Below are 24,239 nucleotides of genomic sequence, written 5' to 3' on the forward strand. Positions count from 1 at the left end.
AAAAAGATTTTCTTTATTTATAAGAGAGAGTGCAAGTGGGGAGAGGGGCAGAGGAGAGAGAGAATCTCAAGCCGACTGTGGGCTGTCGGGGAGTCCAATGAGCGGCTTGGCCTCACAACTGAGGTCATGACTTGAGCTGAAATCAAGAGTTAGACACTTAATCAACTGAGCCATCCAGGCACCCCTGCCCAGGTCTCTTTCTTACTCCCTTCCTCACTGCCTCTTGCACCAGGCACTGGGAGAGAACAACGAGGGAGAATCTAGACTCTCTAGGACTATGATCACCTGTTAGCACCCCCTTGTCTGCAACTGAGGAGTCAGAGGCCCAGAGAGGAGAAAAGATACAGCCAAGATCATATAATGAGTCAAAGGCAATGTTCTCCCCAGTAGACCTGACATGTCTCATCTGGAGGCTGTCTCCAATGTCCACGCTGGCTGTGCCTCCCTGCGTGGGGCCTGGAGGGAGGCAGTGGGTGAGGGGCTGAGCCCTGCCTGGGATGACTGCCCTCCATCCGGCCCAGCTGAGGCAGGGCCAGGGCAGCTGGACCTTCTGAATGCACATGCTTCTGCCTTAGACTGACTTGAACCAGGCTCCTGACACTTCTACTTATTCACCAAGTAGCTTTGGGCTCTTTGAGCCTCAGTTTACCCCCTTGTAAGATAAGGAGATGGAAGCCTACCACCTCACCCCTCCTCAGGGTTGCTGGGAAGATTCCTATTAAAAGTTCTCATGCATTGGGATGCCTGGATGGCTCAGCGGTTGAGCTCTGCCTTCAGCTCAGGGTTCTGGGATCGAGTCCCACGTCAGGCTCCCTCATGGAGCCTGCTTCTCCCTCTGCCTCTCTCTGTGTGTCTCTCATGAATAAATAATATCTTTAAAAAATTTTCATGCACTGAGTTCTTATTCTCACCTATCCTGTGGGGGCAGGTATGAGTTTTAGCCCCGTTTTCCAGGTAAGGAAACAGGCTCGAGTGGGGGAAAAAGTGACTGGCCCGAGATTGCACAGCCAGCATGAGGTAGAGGAGGGATTGAAACCCAGGCAGGCTGACTTCGGAACTCACATTCTTAGCCATATGCTGCAGCACCGGGCACGCAGTAGGCGCTCAACAGATGGGAACCCTAGGAAGACCTTGCTTTCCTGTCAGCACCGGCAGCATCGTCTAGGACAACAGCTCCTCGCTGCAAACCACATCTTTTGTTGGTTTCCTTCCCCTCCAATCCCTGCTTGGAGACACAAGCCCTCTCAGCAACCTCTGTCTGATGGATTTTCGGATTATCCCCACCTTGATTAGTTCCAGAGCCTCGCAGCAGAAACAGGAGTTATTTTGGGGGCCTGATGGCTGCCTCTGACCTCCCACCACCCTCCCCCAGTTGCAGACACCTCTCCTGCCAACTGCAGGGTTCATTAGGTACTGTTTGGCTGCTCGCTGTCCGCCCTCCCCTGCCACCCCCACCACCACCACAGCTCAGCTCTCATCTCTGACTCCAGCCCCGACACCTGTTCCCCTCTCCTTTCCTCCCCTGCCCCACAGCCCTCCCTGCCTTCCCACTATTTTGTGTGTGGTGAGGGATGCTGACTCTTTCCTAATCCTTGGCCCCTGACTCTGCCTCATAGCAGTGACCCTCCCTACAGTTTTAGGATTTTTCCAGACTTGAGCAAAATATCACACAACATTTGGACACAAATATTTTTGGCTGGTGATCTGACTCCCTGTTCCTGTTGGAATTCATTCCCCAGTGTCATTTAGCTTGGGTGGGAGTGGCTCAAACATTCCCAAGGGTAAAATATCTGGGATGCATGTCTTGCCACAACTAATAAAAAATTCCCAAGGGAATGCAAGACACCCCCTCCCCGCCGCCACCGTGTTATGTCACAGTGCGTGGGGCTGACGTCACAGGACGGGGCGTGGGCTCTGCTGTATCTGTCTGTTCTCTCTGCTTCTGGCTCTCTCTTCTAGCTCTGCGCTCTGCCAGGGCCGCCCGCAGGCCTTGCTTGCTTTTCAAAAATAACTCTTGAGTCTCGCTGAGGTGGGGGGCTGCTTCCTTGGTGTCCCAGGCTGTGTGTTAATCCTTCCAACGCAAGACTTCCTGAAGCCAACTCTGGGCTGGGCTGGGGAGCTGGGTATCAGTTGTCTGACTGAAGTAGTTCAGCTGCTGACATCTTGTTTTAGCACCCATAGCCTTCAAGGAAGTAGGGGAAATGAGTCCTTCCTGGTGCCCACCAAGCCATTCATTCATTCATTCATTCATTCATTCAACAAGCATCCGTCTGTACCCATTGCCTGCAGAACACACCTCTGGGTGGCCTCTGTTGCTTTTCCATGTGTTTCTGAGTGATATCCTTGGTCCTCTTTGAATTTCTATGTCCTTCTGTAAAGTAGGGGGATTTTAATTAGGGTGGCCAGTTAGTCCCAGAAGGAAACAGATGGCATGCTCAAATTGGATAACTTGAGGGAGGCTGAATAAAGGGACCATTGCGGTGTCAGCAAGGTATTGGGGAATCACAAGGGATAGTGCGTTCCCAGGCTAGTTACAGTGGGAGAGCTCTTAACCTGCCTAAGCCTGGCTGCCAAGGGAGTAGTTTCACTGCTCCAAAGGGGTTGTATGTAGAGAACCACCTTGAGGGAGAAGCTGTGACCTTCTGTTGAAGAACGGAGTCAGCCTGAGGTGCCCTGTGTGGAGGGAGCCGACAAAGGACTCTCCTGACCTCACTCTTCCTACTCCCGTATGTCCCCAGGAGCTCACCACTGGCCAAACCCGATTAAAAGCCAAAGGATAGGGATCCCTGGGTGGCACAGCAGTTTGGCGCCTGCCTTTGGCCCAGGGCGCGATCCTGGAGACCTGGGATTGAATCCCACGTCGGGCTCCCGGTGCATGGAGCCTGCTTCTCCCTCTGCCTCTCTTTCTCTTTTTCTCTCTCTGTGACTATCATAAATAAATAAAAATTTAAAAAAAAAAGCCAAAGGATAGAGAAGACTGTTGAGTCTGAACAGATCAGTCTCCTTGGGCACAGAGCCAGGTGGAAAAGGGTGGAAGTAGTTCCAGACAGATAAATGGAAGATATTCAGTTTCTCACCTAGCAGCAGTCCTATTAGGTCACATGGATAAATGCTCAGAAATGTTAGCTCTTAACATTAGTGCTTGTATTGTTCATTGATGCATGACAAATTACCCCAAAACTCAGTGTTTTAAAACTTTATGAACAGGTCACCTGGGTGGTTCAGAGCATCTGCCTTTGGCTCAGGTCGTGATCCTGAGGTCCTGGGATCGAGTCCTGCATCGGGCTCCCTAGAGGGAGCCTGCTTCTCCCTCTGCCTACGTCTCTGCCTTTCTCTCTCATGAATAAATACATAAGATCTTTTTAAAAAAATAAATAAAACCTTATGAACATGTCTTACCTCACACAGTTGCTGTGGGTCAAGAATTAGGAGCAGCTCAGCTGGGTGGTTTTGACTCATGGTCCCCCCTGAGGTTGCAGTCAAGCTGTTGGCCAGCCATCTGAAGGCTGGACTGGGAATGAAAGATCCAGCTGGCTCACTTCCATGGCTGGCACGCTGGTGCTGGCTGTTGGCAGAAACCCTCAGTTCCTCGCCGTCCAGACCTCTCCATAGGGCTGCTTGAAAATCCTCATGACTTGGTGGCTGGCTTCCCCTAAAAAGAGTGATCCAAGAGCAGAAGGCTCAATGAGTTTTCTGACCTAGTCTCAAAAACTACAGACCATCATTTGGACAATATCCTGTGGATTACACAGGTTGGCCTATTATTCAATGTGAAGGGGACTCCATGGGGGCAGGAATCATTGGAGTCCTTCTTAGAGGTTGGCTACCACAGTTCATTAATACTCATTTAATCCTTCCAAAAATCCTTTAAGCTTATCTGACAAAACAAAACAAAACCCCAACAAACATGGGGTGCCTGGCTGGCTCAGGTGGTGGAGCATGAGACTCTTGATCTCAGGATCATGTTTGAGCCCTGCATCCGATGTGAGGCCTACTTAAAAAAGAAACAAACAAGAAACAAAAAAAACCCAAAAATCCTATGAGGGAAGTATTATTGTTATTACTATTGTCACTTTTTTGTTGGGGAAACAGAAGCATAGAAAAGTGAAATAATGTGCCCAGGATTATGCAGCTAGTCAGTAGCAAAGCCAGGAATTCAACCCAGGTGGTCTTTTCTTTTAAGATTTATTTTATTTATTTATTTTTAAAGATTTTATTTATTTATTCATGAGAGACACACAGAGAGAGGCAGACATAGGCTCCCTGAGGGAAGCCCAATGTGGGACCAGATCCCAGGTCTCTGGAACCATGCCCTGAGCCGAAGGCAGCTGCTCAACCACTGAGCCACCCAGGTGTCCCTAAAGATTTGTTTATTTTAGAGAGAGAAGGAGGGCAGTGGGGAAGGGTGGAGGGAGAGGGAGAGAGAGAGTCTGAAGCTGACTCTGTGCTGAGCGCAGGGCATGACCTGGGACCACAGCCTGAGCCAAAACCCACAGTTGGATGCTTAACCAACTGCACCATCCACATGCCCCGACCCAGGTGGTCTTAAAAAAAAAATCAATTTTATTGGGGTATAATTTACACACAATTAAAAACACTAATGGAGCTATAGAACATTTTTCTTCCCCTCTAAATTTTCCCTTGTGCCCCTTTGCTATTGTTCTTCCTGGGCTGTGCTCCAGGCAATCACTCATCTGCTGTCACTATAGACAGTTTTGTCTCTTTAGAACTTCATATAAGTGAAACCATACCGGGCCCCTGGGTGGCTCAGTCAGTTGGGCATCTGCCTTTGGCTCAGGTCATGACTTCAGGGTCCTGGGATTTAGTCCCGTGTTGGGCTCCTGGCTTGGCAGGGAGCCTGCTTCTGTCTGCCTCTGCCCCTCCCCCTGCTCATGCTCTCTCTCTCTCTCTCTCTCTCAAATAAATAAATAAAATATTTAAAGAAAAATGAAACCATACATTATGTTCCCTTTTATGACTGGCTACTTTTGTTGCACAAAAATGTTTGCAAGTTTTATCTATATTGTTAATGCATTGGCAATTTTTCTTTCTTTTTTTTTAAGATTTTATTTATTTATTCATGAGAGACACACACAGAGAGAGAGAGGCAGAGACACAGGCAGAGGGAGAAGCAGGCTCCATGCAGGGAGCCTGACGTGGGATTCGATCCCAGGTCTCTAGGACCAGGCCCTGGGCCGAAGGCGGTGCTAAACCGCTGAGCCACCAGGGCTGCCCCAATTTTTTTCTTTTTTATTGCTGAGTAGTATTCTGCATAGATATACAGCAGAAGTCCCTGATCCATTTCTCCTGTTCAGTGACATTTGGGTTGTTTCCAGTTTGGAGCTATTATGAAGAAAGCTGGTATGAACTGCATGTAAAAGTCTCTGTGTGGACGTGTTTCATATATCTCAGGTAAAAAGCTAGTGGAATTGCTAGATCAAATGGTAAGTGTATATTTACCTTCATAAGAAATTGCCAAACTTTTCTAATGTAATTGTACCATTTTACATTCCCACTAGGAGAGGATGTGAGTTCCAGCTATTCCATATCCCCACCAACATTTTGTATCAGCAGTCTTATTAATTTTGTTAATGTGTATATCTTGTGGTTTCAATTTGTACTTCCCTGTCAACTAAAGATATTGAGCATCTTTTTAGTGCATATTGGCCATTTGTCCTTTTTGGGATGTATTTGTTTGATTCTTTTGCCTTTGTTTTATTGGGTTATTTGTCTTCTCATTATTTAGTTGTAAGAGTCCTTTATTTTGGATATAATTTCTTTGCGAGACACACATACACAACACACATACATATACATAAAATGAATATTTTCTGTAAGCTTGTGGCTTACAGTTTCATTTTGTAATAGTATGTTTTGAAGAACAGAAGTTTAAAATTTTGATGAAATCTTATCAATTAATTGCTTCTATTAGTTGTGCTTTTGTGTGTCCTAAGAAATTTTGCCTACCCTTAGGCCATAAAGGTTTTCTCTTATGCTTTTTTCTACAAGTTTCATAGTTTTGGTCTTTGCATTTAGGTCTCTGATCCATTTGGAATGAGTTTTTGATATGGTGTGGGGTAGGGGGTCACAGTTCATTTCTTCTTCTGCACAGACATGTTCTAGTGCCAGTTTCCTTTCTTCACTGAATCATCTTGGCACCTTTCACAAAATCAATTGATTGGATGCACATGGATTTTTGAACTTTATTCTGTTTTATTGGTCTATATGTCTATCCTTAAGCTAATACCACACTGTCTTCTTTTTAAATATTTATTTATTTATGATAGTCACACAGAGAGAGAGAGAGGCGCAAAGACATAGGCAGAGGGAGAAGCAGGCTCCATGCACCGGGAGCCCGATGTGGGATTCGATCCCGGGTCTCCAGGATTGCGCCCTGGGCCAAAGACAGGCACTAAACCGCTGCGCCACCCAGGGATCCCCCACACTGTCTTAATTACTGCAGATTTATACTAATTCTTGAAATCAAGTAGCATTAAGTGCTGCAACTTAGTTCCTGTTTTTCTTTATTTGTTGTTTAAAGGTTTTTTTTATTTATTTACTGAGATATACATATAGAGAGAGTGAGAGCATGAACGGGGGAAGAGGGAGAGGGAGAAGCAGGCTCCCCACTAAGCAGGGAGCCCGATGTGGGGCTCGATCCAGGACCCTGGGATCGTGACCTGAACCAAAGGCAAATGCTTAACCAACTGAACCACCCACGTGCCCCTGTTCCTGTTTTTCAAAATTGTTTTGTCCCTTCTAGTTTGTTTGCATTTCCACGTACATTTTAGAATCTATTTAATAATTTCTACAATAGAAAAAAAAACTGCTGAAATTTTGATTAGGATTGCACTGAATCTATAGAATCAGTATGGGGGAAAAAAAAGAATCAGTATGAGGAGAAGGGACATTTTATACATGAATGTGGTATATCTCTCCATTTTTTTAGGTTTTTCATTTCTCTCAGTAAGATTTTACAGTTTTCAGTGTACAAATCTTGCACGTGTTTTATTAACTGTATCCCTAAATATGTTACATTTTTTGATGCTATTGGAAATGTTTTCATACATTTAACTTCCCAATTATTCATTGCTAGTATAGAGAAATGCATTTTTATATATTGACCTTGTATCCTTCTATCTTGTTAAATGAGATTTTAATAGTTTTGTTTTGTAAATTCCTAGGATGTTTTACATGCATAATCATGCCATCTGCAAATAAACACAATTTAACTTCAACCTTCCCCATTTTTTTTCTTCCTTTGTCCTGGCTAGGACTTCCAGTCCAATGTTGCATAGAAGTAGTGAGAGCAGATATTTTTGCCTTGTTCCTAATCTTAGGGGTAAGAGTATTTAGATTTACAGCATATGTTAGCTGTAGGTATTTTGTCTTAAAGATTTTTTTAAATTTAAATTTCTTTTATTTATTTTTAAAAGATTTTATTTACCCATTTTATTTTTATTTATTTTTTAAAGGATTGATTTATTTATTCATGAGAGAGGCAGAGAGAGGCAAAGGGAGAAGGAGGCTCCCCGCGGGGAGATTGATGCAGGGCTCCATCCTAAGATCCCGGGATCATGACCTGAGCCAAAGGCAGACGCTCAACCACTGAGCCACCCAGGCATATCTTATCCATTTTAGAGAGACAGAGAAAGAGAGAGTGTGAGCAGAGGGAGGGGCAGAGGGAGAGAATCTTTAACCCAACTTGTCGCTGAGTGTGGAGCCCGACGTGGGGCCCAATCCCATGACCAATGAGATAATGACCCAAGCTGAGACCAAGAATCAGACACCCAACCAACTGAGCCACCCAGGCTCTGGCTTCATGGCTTGAACTCATGACCCAAAGATCAAGAGTCGCATGTTCTACTGACTGAGCCAGTCAGGTGCCCCAGCTATAGGTATTTTGAAGCTGCCCTTCAAAAGGTTGAAGAAATTTTCTTTATTTTGGCGCTGCTCTAGTTTGTTTTTGTTTTTAAACCATTCATGGGTATTAATTTTATCAAATGTTTTCTCGCATCAATTGACATGATCATGAAGAGAACCAAGATATATCCTTTATAAAAAAATTGGGGTGAGATTCACATAACATACATTTTTAAAGTGAGCAGTTCAGTGGCGTTGCCCAACCACCACCTCTATCCAGCTCCAAAATCTTTATCACCCCAAAAGGAAACCCTCTACCCATTAAGAGGTTACTTCCCATTCTCCATCCTCACAGCTCCTGGCAACCATCAATTTGCATTCCATCTCTATGGATTTACCTATTCTGAACACTTTGTATAAATGGGATTGTGACCTTTCATGTCTAGCTTCTTTTACTTAGCATAACATTTTTGAGGTCGATTGACACTGCAGCATGTATATGTATTTTATTCCTTTTTATGGCTGAATAATATTTCATTGTATGGAAAGACCACAATTCCTTAACCCAGATATATTCTGAACCGCTATTCTATGCTGTCCTATGTTCCAGGTGCTGTCTTTAGATCTACAGATACAGCACAGAACAGAGGAGAACTGGCTTTGCCCAAGTGGAACTAAAGTCTCTTCTGGAACTTAGTATGCTCTCTGGTGATTGTCTACATCCATTTCTGATCCCACTGGAGGCCCTGTATGTTCTGGCTCATTCATCTCCATAGCCCCAGTGTTTAGCCCACTGCTCTTAGCTGACTAGATAGGTATTAATCTGGGAAGGCTTCATAGAGGAAGCAGCTTTTGAACGGAGCCTGGAAGTTTGAGGAAGTGAGCAGTTTCCTTTAGTCCACAGTGATTAACAATAATAACCATCACTTGTCAAGCCCATATTATGTGCCACATACCAATGTGCCACATACCATAATGAACATGTTAACTCCCCAGGGGCAGCCAGCTAGTGAGGGGCAGAGGAAAGTCTGGATTTGAACCAAGACCCATACCCATAATGACTGCTTTGTACTGACTACCCTGAGACCTGGTTCCAGATTGGGGTTGGGGTTTTTTCTTCTCGGTATTCTCTCTCCCCTTTCTTCTGGGGACATCTGGATACGACTAGTGAATGACGGGCAAAGCCTGGATTTGGGGCAACCCATGACCTGGGAAGGACTCTTCAGCTCCTACCTTTCTGGGTCCTTTGGACTTAGCTGAGACCCAGGCCTCTATGGGACCCTCTGTCCTTTGCAGCACCCTTGCCTCCTTCATCCTCCCTATTCCTCCTCCCTTAGCCCCTCTAGCTCATTGGGCTGTGCTGGAGTCTGTGGGGAAAGGAGAAGGATTTCGGCTAAATATAAACCAGGCTGTTCCAGTTTCCAAATAGAACAAAGGAGCAGGGTGTTAAGTTGATTTTTATAAATAAAGAGAGAGGGAGTGAGAGAATATTTTTTCGAGATGTTTAATAAAATCGCCTGTGAGAGGCAGGAAAATCACTGGGCTGCAGTGGGAGGGTTTGGAGGAGGAAGGGGGTGAGAGAGAGGGTGGGAAGTGCTTCCTCCTTCCTGCTGTGATCCTTGTCAGTGTCCTTGTCCTTTTCCTGGGACCAGGGAGAGATGGTGGGGCAGAGGAGGCCGAGAGGCAGGGGCGGGACATGAGGGTCCCTGGGAGGAGGAGGAGGAGGAGAAGAAGGCTCATAATCCTAACAGCTCCTGCATATGGAGCACCCACTGTATTCCAGGTCCTGGGCTAGATGTATGCATCATCTCACCAAATGCGCACAAGCGCACAGGGAGCTAGGATTCTCGTCATTGGGCGCTCTGTGATCTAGCCCCTGCCTACCTCTCTGACCTCATCTCCTTGCTCTCTCCCCCTGGCTCACTTCACCCCCACCATGCCAGCTCCAATGCCAAACTCATTCCTTTCTAAGGCCATGTGCTGATGCTTCCGTCTGCTTCAAGGAGCCAGCTCCTTCCCATCATTCAGAAGAAGCACCACTTTTTCCTGACCACCTTATCTAAGGGAGAGCTCACCCTGGCCCCCACGCCACTGGGGTGCACGTTGCCTGGTTTCATTTGCTTTATTCACATACCACTTCTGAAATTATTTGCTTATGTCTCTGCTCCACCTCTACCGAAATGAAAATAGGGCTCGCAGAGAGGGAGTTGACTCCACGAAGGCAGAGGTTCTGCTCTCTCATCCACTGCTACAGCACCAGGGGCTTCCGCAGAGCCTGGCACAGGGCGCACATTGCTGAATATGCGTTCCCTAAATAAATGGCTATGTGAATGAGGCTCAGAGAGGTAAAGTGACTAGCTCAAGGTCACACAGCTAGGAATGACCAAGCCAGAAGGGAGCCCAGATTTATCCGACCCCCACATGCATACCCTTTCTACTATTTTATAAGGCTTCCAACATGGTGGAAGAATGGACTTAAGGGGTTGTCTCTGGAACCTAGGGGCTTGGGGTTATAACCAGACACAACCCTGGAGGATAAAAGTGAATGGGGATGTCAATGAAGCCAAATTGTCATCATTACCTGCATCTTTAAACAATGTGTGTGACATATAGAAATTATCAGATCTTTTGGGGAGCCATTAGGTAGAGAGTTTTACTCTATATCACCCAAAGGAGAGCTCATCTGTGCTTTGGGGAATGGCAGAGAGCTTCTCCTCTCAGGAAGTGGAAGGGATGCCAAAGGAAGCAGAGATATTTTGCACCCCACCCACCTGCTCCCCTTCTCCCTCCCTACCCCCCCTCCACTCACAGTGCTTGTCAGATGGGGCGGGGAGGGGGGGCAGGCGCTAGGAACAAGCGGCTGCACATGCCCCACGGCCTGAGGGGAGCTGGTTCTGCCTTTCTGCTGACATCAGGGTCTACCCCCCAGGACAAGTGACACAGCTCTGAGTCTCAGTTTCTTCCTCTGTAAGATAGAGATGGTGACATTTGCTTGGTTGTGAAGATTAGAGATACTGCATTATATGTCAGAAACCTGTACTTCCAAACATAGTAGATGCTCATCAGAACAGATGAAAGCTGCATTTTCTTATTTATTTTTACCTTTCTCTGGATTATAATCTAATTGTGCACAGGGACTATCACTCCATTAATTGAACAGCTATTATATGTCAGGTTCTAGGCTAAGCACTCCAGGTGGGGTATCTTTTGCATCCCCGTACCACTTCCATGAAGTAGGTACTGTTATCATTATCATCATAATATTGTCATAATATCATATTATTATCATAATACTATTATAATTTTGAATGAGGAAAATGGAGTTCGCAGAAGGGGAAATGACTTGTGCAAGGTCACACAGCCAGAAAGGAGTAGCCCTGGGTCTGAAATCCAGGTAGGCTCAAATACAGATCTTGGGCTTTTCAATATCATGCAATCTTGTCACTCAGAACTAAGGAATCAGTGGGCTTTCTGGAGCTACAGGAGGTAGAGCCTGGGATAAATGGGGAGTGACAGAACCCGACAGGGTCATGGTGAGAAGCAGAGGCCTGGCCTTGATTAAGAGGTCAGTGAGGGAGCGGGGGGGGGGGGGGGGGGGGTGGTGGGAATGGTGGGGTTAGGGAGTGATGCTGCAGTTTGAGGGGCTGTGGCTCCAAGCCTCTGACTCACTCAGACGGAGCAGCTCGATTCCCAGCCACAGGAGATGCTATTTATAACCTGCAGGTTCTAGCAGCCTCCGGAGCACGGAGCCTTGTAGCCACCTGGGGCCCTTCTCCCTGGGCTATAGGGCAAGGAAGGAAACGCAAGTGGTGAGGGAAGGCCACCAGTGGAGCTTCCTTTCTCCTTGCTCTGAACTCTCTGATCAGCACAAAGTGCACACCCAGGTGCTCCATGGCTCACTCTGGGGCTGTCTAGCTTGTCATCGGCAGAGTGCCTGCCACCTAAGACACTTGAATGACTGAATGAGTGAGTGAATAAATGTGGGTCAGATTTATCTTTATCTTTAAAAAGATTTTAATCTTTTATCTAAAAGATAAAAAGATTTCTCTTTTTTTAGTGGGTCAGATCACGTCATTTCTCTGCCCCAAAGTGTCTCTCCAGTGCTTTTTCATCTCATTTGGAGTAAAAACCAAAGTCCTCATAGTGGTCTACAAAGCTCATACACGATCTGGATCCTACTTCTTCTGCCTTCCTACCCTCCCTCCTGCTCCAGAGACCTCTTTGCTGCTCTTGGGAACACACTAGGGCAGGAGCCTTGGGGCCACTGCTCTGTTTCCTCCTCCTGGGACACTCTTCCCCTGGATACTGGCATATCTTCCTCCTTCACCTCCTTCAGGTCTTTGCTTAAACACCAACTTCTCATGAAGCCTTCCCTCACCATTCTATTTAAAACTGCAGCCATGCAGGGGCACCTGGGTGGCCCAGTCGGTTAAGTGTCTGACTCATGATTTTGGCTCAGGTCCTGACCTCGGGGTCATGAGATTGAATCCTGCATCAGGCTCCATGCTTAGCATGGAACCTGCTTAAGATTCTCTCTCTCCTTCTCCCTCTGCCCTCTACCACCCCCTGCACATGCACGAGCTCCCGCACACGCTCCCTCTCTCTCTCAAAACAACCAGAGCAACAAAAGACTCCGCACCTATGCCATACACTCCTTATTCTGTTTCCCTGCTCAATGTTTTTTCCATGACAGTTGCCATTATTTAATATACTACATATATTACTAATTTATCCTTTTATTGTCTGTCTTTTTCTATTAGAACGTCGGTTCTGGAGGACAGGGGGTGGTGTCTCTTTTGGTCACTGCTGCATCCCTAGTTCCAAGAACAGTGCCTGGCACATATATAGTGCTCAAAACATTTGTTGACTGCATGAGTTCACTGAGATTTTCATGCCCTTGCTGTGTAAGCTTGGACAGATAACTTCACCTCTCTGGGCCTCAATCTGCTGGACTCCATGGCCTCTGAGCCTGGACAGTCTAATGGATCTCTTCCTTCAGCCTGGCTCCTGAGATTTTTTTTTTTTTTTCCAGAATACTTGCTAAAAAGGAGAGCTGGCCAAGGCCTGGCTTGATATTTTTCTCCCAGACTAGAGTTCTCTGTGCAAAGTGTTCAAGCCTGTGAGCGAGCATGTGCCAGCACTCTCGTGTCTGTTAGGGGCTTTGAGCAGATGCATTTGTGTGAAGGAGCCTCAACATGTATTTGGGAACCTGGTTGAGATAGGACATTCCAGCAAAATGTCAGCACAGGTCCTAATTCTGTCTTCCTGTTTCTTTTTTTTTTTTTTCCCCCAACGGAAATTGCACTCCCGGCATCCAAGGGCATGGTCGACCCTTCTTAAATTAACTGATGGAAACCCTCACTTCTCTGGAGATGCAAGGAAAAAGCTTGTTGGCTGTGAATCCCCATACCTGTAACAGGCTGTTTCCACTTCCTCAGGACCAGCTGTGAGAATCCCACAGCAGAGCTGCCCACCTTCCAATAAGGGAAGCCCGCAGAACTGCGAGCTTCAATGGGGATGCCAGGCCCATTTTTAGAGCTCATCTGTTCTTAATGGGAGATGGGTCCAAACTTTCCCAGGTTTCTAGAAAAATCCCTGGCAGGTCTTCCTCCCTCATCTCCTCGGGTCTCTGGTCAAATGCCAACTTCTCAGGAGTTGACATTGTACTGACCGTTCCACTTAAAACTGCACCCATGCAAGTACGTTGCTTACTCCCTTTCTCTGCTCAATTTTTCTTCATTACAGTTGCCATTATCTAGCATACGATATAAATGGTGGGCTTAGGAATTTATCAGTATGTTCACACGTTATCTCATAATTACATGAACTCTTCTGCTTTGGTGCACCCCAGGCCTACCTAGCACACATAGTACCTGGCATCTGGTAGGCATCACTACATTTTTGTTAGAAAAGTTAATTTTGGGGATGCCTGGGTGGCTCAGCGGTTGCGCATCTGCCTTCTGCTCAGGGCATGATCCTAGGGACTGGGATCGAGTCCCGCATCTGGCTCCTTGCAGGGAGACTGCTTCTCCCTCTGCCTATGTCTCTGCCTCTCTCTGTCTTTCTCATGAATAAATAAATAAAATCTCAAAAAAAAAAGTTAATTTTCATAAGTAATGGGTAGAGGGCAAAACTGTCATCTTACAGATGATGAAACGGAGGTTCCGCGGTAACATGATTTGCCCAAAGTCACACAGCCAGGACATGAGTCCCGGCAGGCAGCTGGCGCGGGTTTAACAGCGAAGGAGAGAGGGCACTCCCTCCCAATGGCCACCGCACTTTGGGAAAACAGACTTGACTCTGGAAGGAGGAGCAAGGGCCTAAGAAGACATGGGTGTTTGGGAGACAGATAAAATTGAGTTCAAATCCCAGGACTATCATTACCTGTACCTTTGGATAAGTCTCGGGTTTTTACTACATGAGCCTCAGTTTCTCCATCTGTAAAAGGGACACATCAACCCCTAGACTACACAGGGCCATTGGGACTATTCGTTGAGATATATATCAGCCCAGTACCTGCCACCAGGCTCTGCTAAGTACATCCCAGGCGCACCCTGACCTCCTAAGTGACCTCGCAATCCCGTCTCCCAGCTCTTCCAGGCCTCCAAGGGGGGCCGATCGAAACGCCCGGACATCCGGTTTAGGGAGGAGAGACCACGTGACGAACAGTTCTTCTGCGCACGCGCAGCCTCCACATCACGTGGCTGGTGCCAGACAAGCGCGCAGGTGCGAAGCGAGAGGGCCCTCGTGCTGTGTTGGGGCCAGAAGGACTGTTACGCTCTCACCTCTAGGAAGCTCCGGGTTCTGGAGCTTCTGGATGTGCGCTCGATTGGGAGAGAGAAAGTGAGATCCTTCTAGAACCTCAAACGAACTTCTTTCGGCCTTTCTGTTTTTGAGGGAGGCTCTGGCAGGCCCGGGAAGTGGTAGATAGGACACCGTGGGGCGGCGCAGCCCTTCTCCGGCGTCCGGCACTGGGGGTGCAGTGACATGGGCCCAGCTGGGGAGACAGACATTCCCTGGGAAGTGTAAACCGAGCGGCGAGCAGAGGGATGAGTCTGAGTTAGTCTGGAAAAGAAGAGAGAAGAGGTTGCAGACCAGTCTGGGGACCAAGAAGGCGAAGAGCCTGCCTTCTCAGGTGGAAGCCTGGCTGGTTGAGGTCCTGGGGGACGGTGGCCGTGCGAAGAATTTTGGACTTGATCCTAAACAGCGGGAAGCCACTGAAGCTGGGGAATAATGTGATCTTTATAGTCCTGCATTGAATATTTTTGCCTTGCCTTCTTGTTCAAAAAAGATGGATTTTGAATTCCACACCTGCCATTCTAATCTATTCATTTATCTTTTTTTTTTTTTTTTGAGAATTAGAAAATAAGAGAACAATGGAATGCATATATACCTTCAGGATTAAATGTGCTAACAGATGCAAACTGCCTAGCATTCTATATGTGGTCTATAAATGGTAGCTCCCTTATCTTTCCTCTAAATTCCACTCCACAATTTCTCCTATTCCAGAAGCACGGAAGAAGACCAACCCTCCCTGCAGACCAAAGATAAATTTCATTTGAACTACTCTGGATGGAGGAAAAAATAGGGATTGGTTGAAAAGATCAAAGGGTAATTGTTTTTACCAAATTATTCAAATAGTAAGCTCGCCCCAATCATACAACCTATTTTTTGATTTATGGAAATACAATTTGTATTCAACATTTTAGGAGCATGTTTAGTATGAGAACCCACATCTATGTCGTTACTTACTAAGATGACCACCTTTCTGGCCACATAGTAGGCTTTTGAATATTTGTGGGATTGATTTAAATACTGGGATATGTTTTCTGCCAAATCTCAAGTCAGGGGCATCAGTTCTGCAGTTCTCTCTTTATAGTTGTTAACATGAATTTTGATGACATGAAAAAGCTTGTTCTCCGAATTATATTTAGCTCATACAAACTCTACTGCACAATTATGTTGTAAAGAGGAATTAGGTTTTATCTTTAAGTTGTTATTATAGCCTTGTGAGAAGGTGAACATTGCGGGTAAGTATAAAGTAGTAGGATATCATATTATTAATTTTGCTACTTTTTAAAAACACTGCGGGCAGGGCCTAGAGCAGACTGACACATGTGGTAGGTGTATCAGTGAGGGTCTGTAGGAAACAGATGGCACACTCAAATTAGATAATTAGGGGAGGATTTAATAGAGAGACAGTCTACAAAGGTCAGTAGGGTGTAGGGAAACCATAAAGATAGTGCAGTACCCAAGAGGCTCATCATAGTTGTGGTCTTTATCATTTCTAGATCTGAAAGTTGAAAGGAGGGAGAAATTACAGAACCCAGAAAGAGAAGGCCCCCTTGAGAAGGATCAATGACCTGTTCCCACTAGGCATGACCAACTCAACCCAGCCCTGAGGTTATCTGGCAGAGAGGGAACTGTAGAAATAAATACATCGACCTCACCCTCCTTCTGCCCTCCAGTCTTCTGTTGTGCCCAAATGGAAGAGGACAAAGGAATGGAGTTGATGTAGTTTAGACAGGTGAGCACCCCGGGGCAAACAGCAGGATGGGTAGAAAAATGAATCTGAAGGGGCAAATGGAAAATACTAGTAGAGAAGACTTCATTTCCTTGTTGAGTAAAGACTTGACATTTAAATCTTGATATTTTAGTAAGAAAACAAAATCTTTAGGAACGGCACTATGGCAGTAGGTTCAGGGTTATTGTTTATTCATTTATTCTTCTACTGAACGTGACCATAAAAATTATTCTGCTTAGCATTTTGAGAGAGGCCCAGCAATGGCAAAAGAATCCCAGACATGCGATGAATTCTCCTTCTTGCCCCATGTAAGTGAAAAAAATTAATTATCAAAGTATAGTTGATATACAATATTCTCTTAGTTTCAGGTGCACAACACTGATTCAACAACTCTATACATTACTCAGGGCTCACCAAGATGAGCGTAGTTACCATCTGTCACCATACAATGTTACTGATGCATGTATTTTTAAGAATACATCCCCACTCTATCAAAGCACCTGTTTAGAGCTCTGAATAGTAAACATGACCCCACTGGTCTCAAAATTGGCTACTGCTCCCGCAGAAGCAAGTGAGGTCAGTTCAGGAAAGCACTCAGGTTCTGAATCTTGTGACAGGCGACTGGCAGTTACGTTCCTTGCCATGTCAGTACCTAGTAGGTAGTAGGGAATAGTCATTTTTCTGGCAAGGGGACAGAGCAGGATTTATCAGTGCAACTCTGGAAATTGGACTTGTTCTTATGAATGGAGCTGATTGTGGTCTCACATGTTGTGAATCTGTGCAATCATTTCCCCCTTTAATGAGGTCCTCTTGGAGAAGGAGGGAACGGGTCTCTGACAGTGACATGACTCTGACAAACAAATCAATTTGTTCCATTTGTTTCCTCTTTGAAAACAGCAATCCTCGAGCGTTACATAATCTAATCTTCATGCCTCGCTGGTTTGTTCTGTCCTCCTGAGGAATTGGCAGATGGTGCCAATGCGGAGACCCGCGCACACGCCTCGCAAGCCTCATGGTAACAGGAGAGTTGCTCACAGTGTCTGTCTCTTTGCTGTGGGGTCCCTTGCTGGCATTTGTTTCCCTGGATCGGTTTGCTCTTTAGCATTCCTCAGGCACCACTGGCTTCTTGCCTTGGGCTCTCATTCCAAGATTAATTGGAAATGCTGAAAGCAGATAAAAAGAGAACAGAAAGTGAAGTCGAAAGGGCAGAGAATTTGTCGGATCTTTTCTGAAAGCCCTCCATTAAAGGCTGAGTATCTTTGGGGTTTTTGCTCCAGACCTTCGACTTCCTGATCCAGCCCCATCTTCATATCCGTCATTGTTGCTGGGTTACACATAGCCCAGGGACAGAGCTGGCTGTGTCAGTGCTGGGGGAGCAGAGATCTGCTTCAGAAGGTCTCTGAATTTTCTCTCTCTCTCTCTCTCTCTCTCTCTCTTTCTCTCTCTCTCTCTCTCTCAGTGACTCACATACCAGCAGGAATGATTGTTCTCCAGATAGGGCAGTTGCGTAGAATCTACCTTCAGGCCAGTGATGTCAGCCCTGCTAAAGGAAAATGATCTCAAACTCTGTAAGGTGAGGAGCCTCCCATCAAGATCCTGTCAGCCAGAGCCACAATGTTTAGATGTCCAGGCAAACACACTGCTTATACATCTCATCTGAAAACTGGGACGTTGCAGTTTCTGAGGAAGCAGGGGCTTCCTGGATAGTTCTACTGATACTCAGGACCAGAAATCCGACAATACACACTGGTATTGCCTTTCGATTGTGAAAATACTGAAATACTTCCACGTGAGTTGGTAAACGGCTACGTCTTTGAGCTCCCAGTGCCTCCCAGTCTACTTAAGTTCACTGCCAAGAGGGTCTAACTCTAGGTGACGTCCTGAGTAGCTCTACCATTCTATGCAGCACTGTGAGCTTCCTTTGCTGAACCCACTTTGTTTCCAACCTCTTGGTACTAGGAGGTCTGGTTGGTGTAGGGCCAGGCGCATTTCCAAGTGCCACAGATGTAACCACCCTGCTCACAGTCTGCACTGTTGGCTGACTTTGATTTTGGTTGAGACCTCCAGGCAATTAAAAGACATAGAACCCTCCAGCCTGTGGCAAAAACAGGCCTGGTCCGTAAAGATCACATGTACTTTTATGCTGGCGGGTCACTGGGGATCCAGGTTGTATATACATACAAAGGAAATGATCTATCTGAAGGGGAAAACCAGACCAAACCATGTCGAATCATCTTTCAATTGTATTTCCCCTCATTGAGTCCAAACATAGGGGACTGTTGCCATAAAAACAGGAATGCTTGGCTTCTTTTGATTTGTTAGCCACTCACTAGGTATTAGGTGACCCACCTATAATGTGCCAGTTACCGTGCTAGGTGCTGGATATCCTGTAGTGACTAAAACAGGCCTGTGTTTGCTTTCATGGAACATACTGTCTTTTGGGGGAGGGGCATATAATAAAGGAGGCCACTGTGGTTGGAGTGTCATTAGGTCACCAGAACATGGGTTGCATTTCAGCTAATGGAAACTGCACGGTTATAATGGTGACTTCCAGTGTGTTGTACGCTGATGGTATATATCTCCTCCAATGGAATACAGGGGTGTGTGGTATCGTATTAAGAGTAAGGCATGAGGGTGTGGGGATGATCACTCCTGCACCCAGTTAAGATCTCAGAGAGGCTGAGAACTGCTCTGGATTAAGGAAGGAAAGGGAGAACTATTCTGAAGGAGACCAGTGGTCATGATATGTTCTAACATTTGGAGATCAGACATGCTGTTCTTAGAAGATGGTAACCAGTTCTGGAATGAATTGAGTCACAAGGAGGAAAGGTACAGCACAGGGCATATAGTCAGTGGTACCATAATGGCATTGTCTGGTGGCAGCTGGTAACTACACTTGTGGTGAGCACAGCATAATGTATAGAGTTGTTGAGTTATTCTGTTGTACACCTGAAACTAAAGTCACATTGGGTGTCAATTGTACTTCAGTAATATAATAATAATAATTAATAATAATAATAATAATAAAAGTAACTTCTGACGAGTCATCTATAGGGGACAGAATTTCCCTCATCTGTGCTTTCTTTCACCTTTGTCTTTGGAACCAGGAAACAAGTAAATACAGAATTTGCTAGCTAAGATGAATGGTACAAATTGCACCCACAAAACCGTGGAGAGCTAGTGGCCTACATAGGAATCAGCTCATGACAACCTTGGCCTCACTGTCAGAGACTCTTACCAACAGAGTTCAATTGCTACTATTTTGAAAAATCATAATTCACATCCCTAAGACAGTCCAAGTTGGTTCTACTTGGCAGTATTAATTATTTTTGCTCTATCTGTCCTGCCTGTTTGATCTTTTTATTGAGTTATAATTTATACACGGTGAGATGTGTAGTCTTATGTGTACAGTTTAATTTTGACACACACGTATTCCTGTGACCCACATCCCTTTTCACTTTATTTTAAAAATCTTGGAATCCTCTTAAGTGATGAATATTTGGGTCCAGAGGCAGATTTCTGGAAAGGGATCCCCTATCTAGTCCACTGGCTGCCCTCTCCCCACCAAAAACAAAAACTCATCCAATCCTTTCCTGAGTTCCCCAATCACCACAGAGGACTTAAAGCCATAAGAACATTTTGTAATCCCAGCTTTCTGAAACCTAACAGAGATTTTGTCATCTGAAAACAAGGGAGAGATTAAGTACGGAATTTGATTCTGACAACAGGCAGAAAGGAACGAGCTAGACAAGAAACGTCATGGAGAATTAATTCAAGCACCACTGTGCAAATGCTCCACCACCTTTTTCTAGACTCTAAATATGATGCACAGTCCTGGTCAGGGAAGAACAGTTCTTTTAGAGGGATTCGCTACAGAGAGATGACATTATCAGGGTGAGAAGTGAAGACCCTTGTACGTTTTTCAGAATTTTGCCTTCAGCCCTGCCTTACTCCTTGTGAATGGATTTTTTTTAGAAGTAAGACATACAGACAGCTAAGCACACTGTTCTCTTGACACTGCTGCCAAGGTCTCAGACCCATCTTCTCTAACTGCCCTCATATGCTGGAATGTCTTTTCCAGGCCTCCAAAGCAGCTCTTCTTTTGCATCACTTTGACCGAGGGTTATACAGTCAGATAATATTGCAACATATAATTATTTAATAATTACAGCTTGTGTAACACTTAAGGAAAAGTGAGAAGTTTTATGTGAAAATGCTCTCAGAGCTCTAAAGTATATATAATTCATATGGATTATTTAAAAATTATTTCTCCGAGGCAGGATACTTTGTAGTAACTGTATTCCCATTGTATCTCACAATCAGAAAGGCAAGCCCTCCTCATTTTCCACATCCCCAACTTTCCCTGTTTTAATGATGGTATTTCTGAAATATTTCCTGAATCTGACCCTGCCTCTATATATAGTCCCCGTTACCTCCCCACCAGACTGAACATCCACAAAGAAAGGCACGATGGCTATTCATTTACCACTCTCTTAATGGTGCACACGGTGCACGTGGTGAGCACTCACTTGTTTTTGTGAAATCAATGGGACCTACTTCCCTAAGGTCCGTCTTGTCCACTCCATCAGAATGCAGCTCTGCCTGTGTCCTGTACATCCTTGTAAAACCTTCAAGAATTCTCTGTTGTTGGGCAGCCCACGTGGCTCAGCCGTTTAGTGCCGCCTTCAGCCCAGGGTCTGATCCTTGGGACCTGGGATCGAGTCCCACGTTGGGCTCCCTGCATGGAGCCTGCTTCTCCCTCTGCCTGTGTCCCTCTCTCTCTCTCTCTCTCTCTCTCTCTGTGTGTGTGTGTGTGTGTGTCTCTCATGAATAAATAAATAAAATCTTAAAAAAAAAAAAAAGAATTCTCTGTTGTTGAACGAATAAAGGATGTGCTCCTGAGTGTCAAATTCATATTCCTTCAGAGGCTAGTTCCAATCACCTTTCCAGGTTGGTCTTCTCTACTGCCCACCCCCCTCCCCCCAAGTCCCCAAAGGATTCCCAAACACACTGTGCAGGCTAGGCTCATGCTCCCAAACCTTCACTTAAGCTGTTTCCTCTGCCTGGAATGACCTTCCTTTTACCTTCCTTAATTATCTGGTGAAATTTCACTTCTTCAAACACAGCTCAAATGTCACCTTCTCCAATGCCTTCCCCATAAGGGTTTCTGTTTTGGTACTCTCGTGCCCAGTTTATCATTCCCTTATTGCCTATTTCCTATTACATTATAGTGGCTTTGCTCCTCTTTTGGTTTTTTTCTGTAAATTCCTTGAGAGAAGGGGCTGAATCTCACCATCATTCTTTAAATATCTCTCGAATCTGACCACTTCTCGCCACCTCCCCCACCAATCATTCTAGTTAAGCTGCCATCCTCTCCCACCTGTTCCATGTGACAGCACCTGACCGGATCCACGTTGCCACACTGCTGTCCAACAGAGGACCTGCTGCAAAGCAGCCAATGATCCTTTAACAACGTAAACAACCATCTGCCGCTCCTCTACCACAAACCCACTAACGCTAACGGCTTCCCTTCACATTTAGAAAAAAACCCAAAGCCCTCAGCTGTCTGGCCCCTGCCTTCCCCTCTAATTTCATCTGTACCACTCTCCCCCCTTGCTCATTCCAGCCCCATTTGTCTCTTTGCTTCTCCTTGAATATGCCAAGCTGTTTTCTCCTCAGGATTTAGGAACCATCTCTCCTCTGCCAGGGAAAGCTCTTCCCCTGGATATGTGCATGGCTTGCTCCCTTGCTTCGCTGTGGTCCCTCCCTAGAGAGGCCCTCTCTAATCACTGTCTAAAAGAGCACCCTCCATTAAGCCCTCCTCTCTTAGCTGCTTTATTTCTCCTCATGGCAGTAAGCACCATCAGCTTATCACCATTAATTTTCCCATGCATTTACAGAGTTGTTCATTTGTCACCAAGAAGAGAGACTGTTTTGTTTATCACCATGTCTCTGGTACCTAGAAGAGTGCCTGGCAAATAACAGGGACTCAAGTGTTTGTTGAAGGAATGGATGAATCTTTGTATCCCAGGTGTTTAACATGGTGCCTGGTTCTAGGAATCCTTAAGTCAATGAATTAGCAAATTGTACAAATGAAATGGAATCTTGGCATGTATTCAGGAATTATCCAGAATCTGAGTGCAAGAGTTTCATCCATTTGCGCCACAAACATAATCTTGATTGCTTTTATTTATTCTAATATCATAGGTGACACAACCAGGTTCCTCACTGTTTTCAGAAATTGGTTGTTAACAGAGGTCTGGCCCAGGAATACTTGGCGAATTTCAGAAAGACAATCAAGAGTGGCACAGCAGGGATTTAGAACACCTTTCTGCGCACTGCCTCTGATCAGCTCCTGAGGGACTCTGATAAGGTATTTGATCTCCTGTGATTTATACAGAATGTACACCTGCTATTAACCCTGCTGAACACACATTGTTCTGAGGGCTGGGATAAGTAAGATATTGGTTGACCCCAAACTCGGAGAAGGTAGGCCCTTCACACCCTTTACATCTGAGTGCAATGAGGCTTTTGGGCTGCACCCCAGCCTGCCTTAGTGTTTATGCTTTAGGAACCTGAGTGACTTTGGTATGGTAGCTCGGTCCCTTATAGGTGAGCTAGGGAACAGTTTGCCGCACTCTTCTTGTTCCCTTTGGCCTCTGGCAGTTGCTTTTACTGCCCACGTCATTTGTTTTTCTTAATTCTCTGCATTTGGAGATGCAAAAGAATCAGGCAGTGCAGAAGAAGGTGAACCCTTGGCATGAATGAGGTGTAGCATTTGGCAATCTGTCCATCTGTCCTCTTGAGGCTAGGCGGTGACTAAACTTGCCTGATTCTCACACATGGATGGCATCAGGGCAGAGACCAGAATAGGGAGAGAGCCTGGGAAGCTCACACCCCATCCCCCCTTCGAATTTCAAGTATCCCATTACTAGACAAGAATGGTAGATGGAGCCTCATAAGGTGCAGAGGGAAAGGAACTAACTGGGTGAACTGCCGGTGGGCCCTGTTTCAAGTACAGGGCCAGATCTTTAATGTGCATGGTGTTATTAGATGTTACCAAGGAATTGGTTAGGATTGTTACCTGAATTTTAGAGAAGAGAAAAACAAGATTCAAAGAGGTTGATGACACTTGCCCAAGTTGGGGAATTTCAGAAAGTGGCAGAGCTAGGATCTGAGATTCAAATCAGGCCTTTGTGATTCCCTGGCTGCCCAAAGGAGCAAGAATTTCTCTAACATCTAAAAGGATGTGAAGGGGAAGGGAGGGCCAACAGCTGGAGGAGCAGCAAATGGGTCCTACCTGAAACGTGATCATCATCAGGCCCTGCAAAGTCCAGGTTATACAGATGCCACCTGGCTTCTCTTCTGTTTTGACAACTGAAAACGTTCTCTGGCTGAGGTACCAGGGTCATGCTGGTGGCACTCCGCGGTACTGGAGTGGATGAAATACCCCACAGACACTCCTTCCAGCAGTGTCCTTCCTCGCCATTCTGACTCTGGTGTCTGCCCAAAGTGCTGTCACAGAGTGCCTCTATCCTCCTAAGGTCGCCAGTTTACTGCACCTTTCTCCTCATTTCCAAAGTTGTACCCCCTGGGAGAGCATCCCGCCCGCATCTCCGGAGGTTCCGGCGGCTCCGGGTCACTGTGGGAGCCGCCAGGCGTGTTAAGAGTCCCTGCGGGCCACCAAGGTCGGGGCATCTTTGGGGCCATCCGCCAAGCCCCTTTCCTAGCGCTCCCGGCGCCACGCCGCAGTGTCCCCTCCGCCACCAGGGGCCGCCCGGAAGCGGGGCTCCTCGAGCGCGGGGCGGGGCAAGGGGCGGGGCGCGGCGGTACCTGGGCCGCCGAGGAGCCG

The 24,239-nt window shown here is 46.0% G+C and overlaps 3 long non-coding RNA genes across 3 annotated transcripts; 1 reads left to right on the plus strand and 2 right to left on the minus strand.

Annotated features, from left to right (window-relative positions):
* Window positions 1–1,533: 1,533 nt before the first annotated feature.
* On the minus strand, window positions 1,534–14,597 carry LOC140619434 (uncharacterized). Its single transcript, XR_012019340.1, has 4 exons — window positions 14,380–14,597; window positions 3,400–3,652; window positions 2,297–2,371; window positions 1,534–2,182 (listed from the first exon to the last, which is right to left on the minus strand). It is a non-coding gene; the product is annotated as an uncharacterized lncRNA (long non-coding RNA).
* On the plus strand, window positions 14,535–21,207 carry LOC140619432 (uncharacterized). Its single transcript, XR_012019333.1, has 5 exons — window positions 14,535–14,706; window positions 15,373–15,474; window positions 16,155–16,390; window positions 17,285–17,402; window positions 17,847–21,207. It is a non-coding gene; the product is annotated as an uncharacterized lncRNA (long non-coding RNA).
* LOC140619435 (uncharacterized) lies at window positions 16,558–24,197 on the minus strand. The gene is made up of 2 exons (XR_012019341.1): window positions 23,688–24,197; window positions 16,558–17,550 (listed from the first exon to the last, which is right to left on the minus strand). It is a non-coding gene; the product is annotated as an uncharacterized lncRNA (long non-coding RNA).
* Between the last annotated feature and the right edge of the window lie 42 nt (window positions 24,198–24,239).

Source organism: Canis lupus, chromosome 27 (assembly GCF_048164855.1).
Source record: "Canis lupus baileyi chromosome 27, mCanLup2.hap1, whole genome shotgun sequence".
Lineage (NCBI taxonomy): Eukaryota > Metazoa > Chordata > Mammalia > Carnivora > Canidae > Canis > Canis lupus.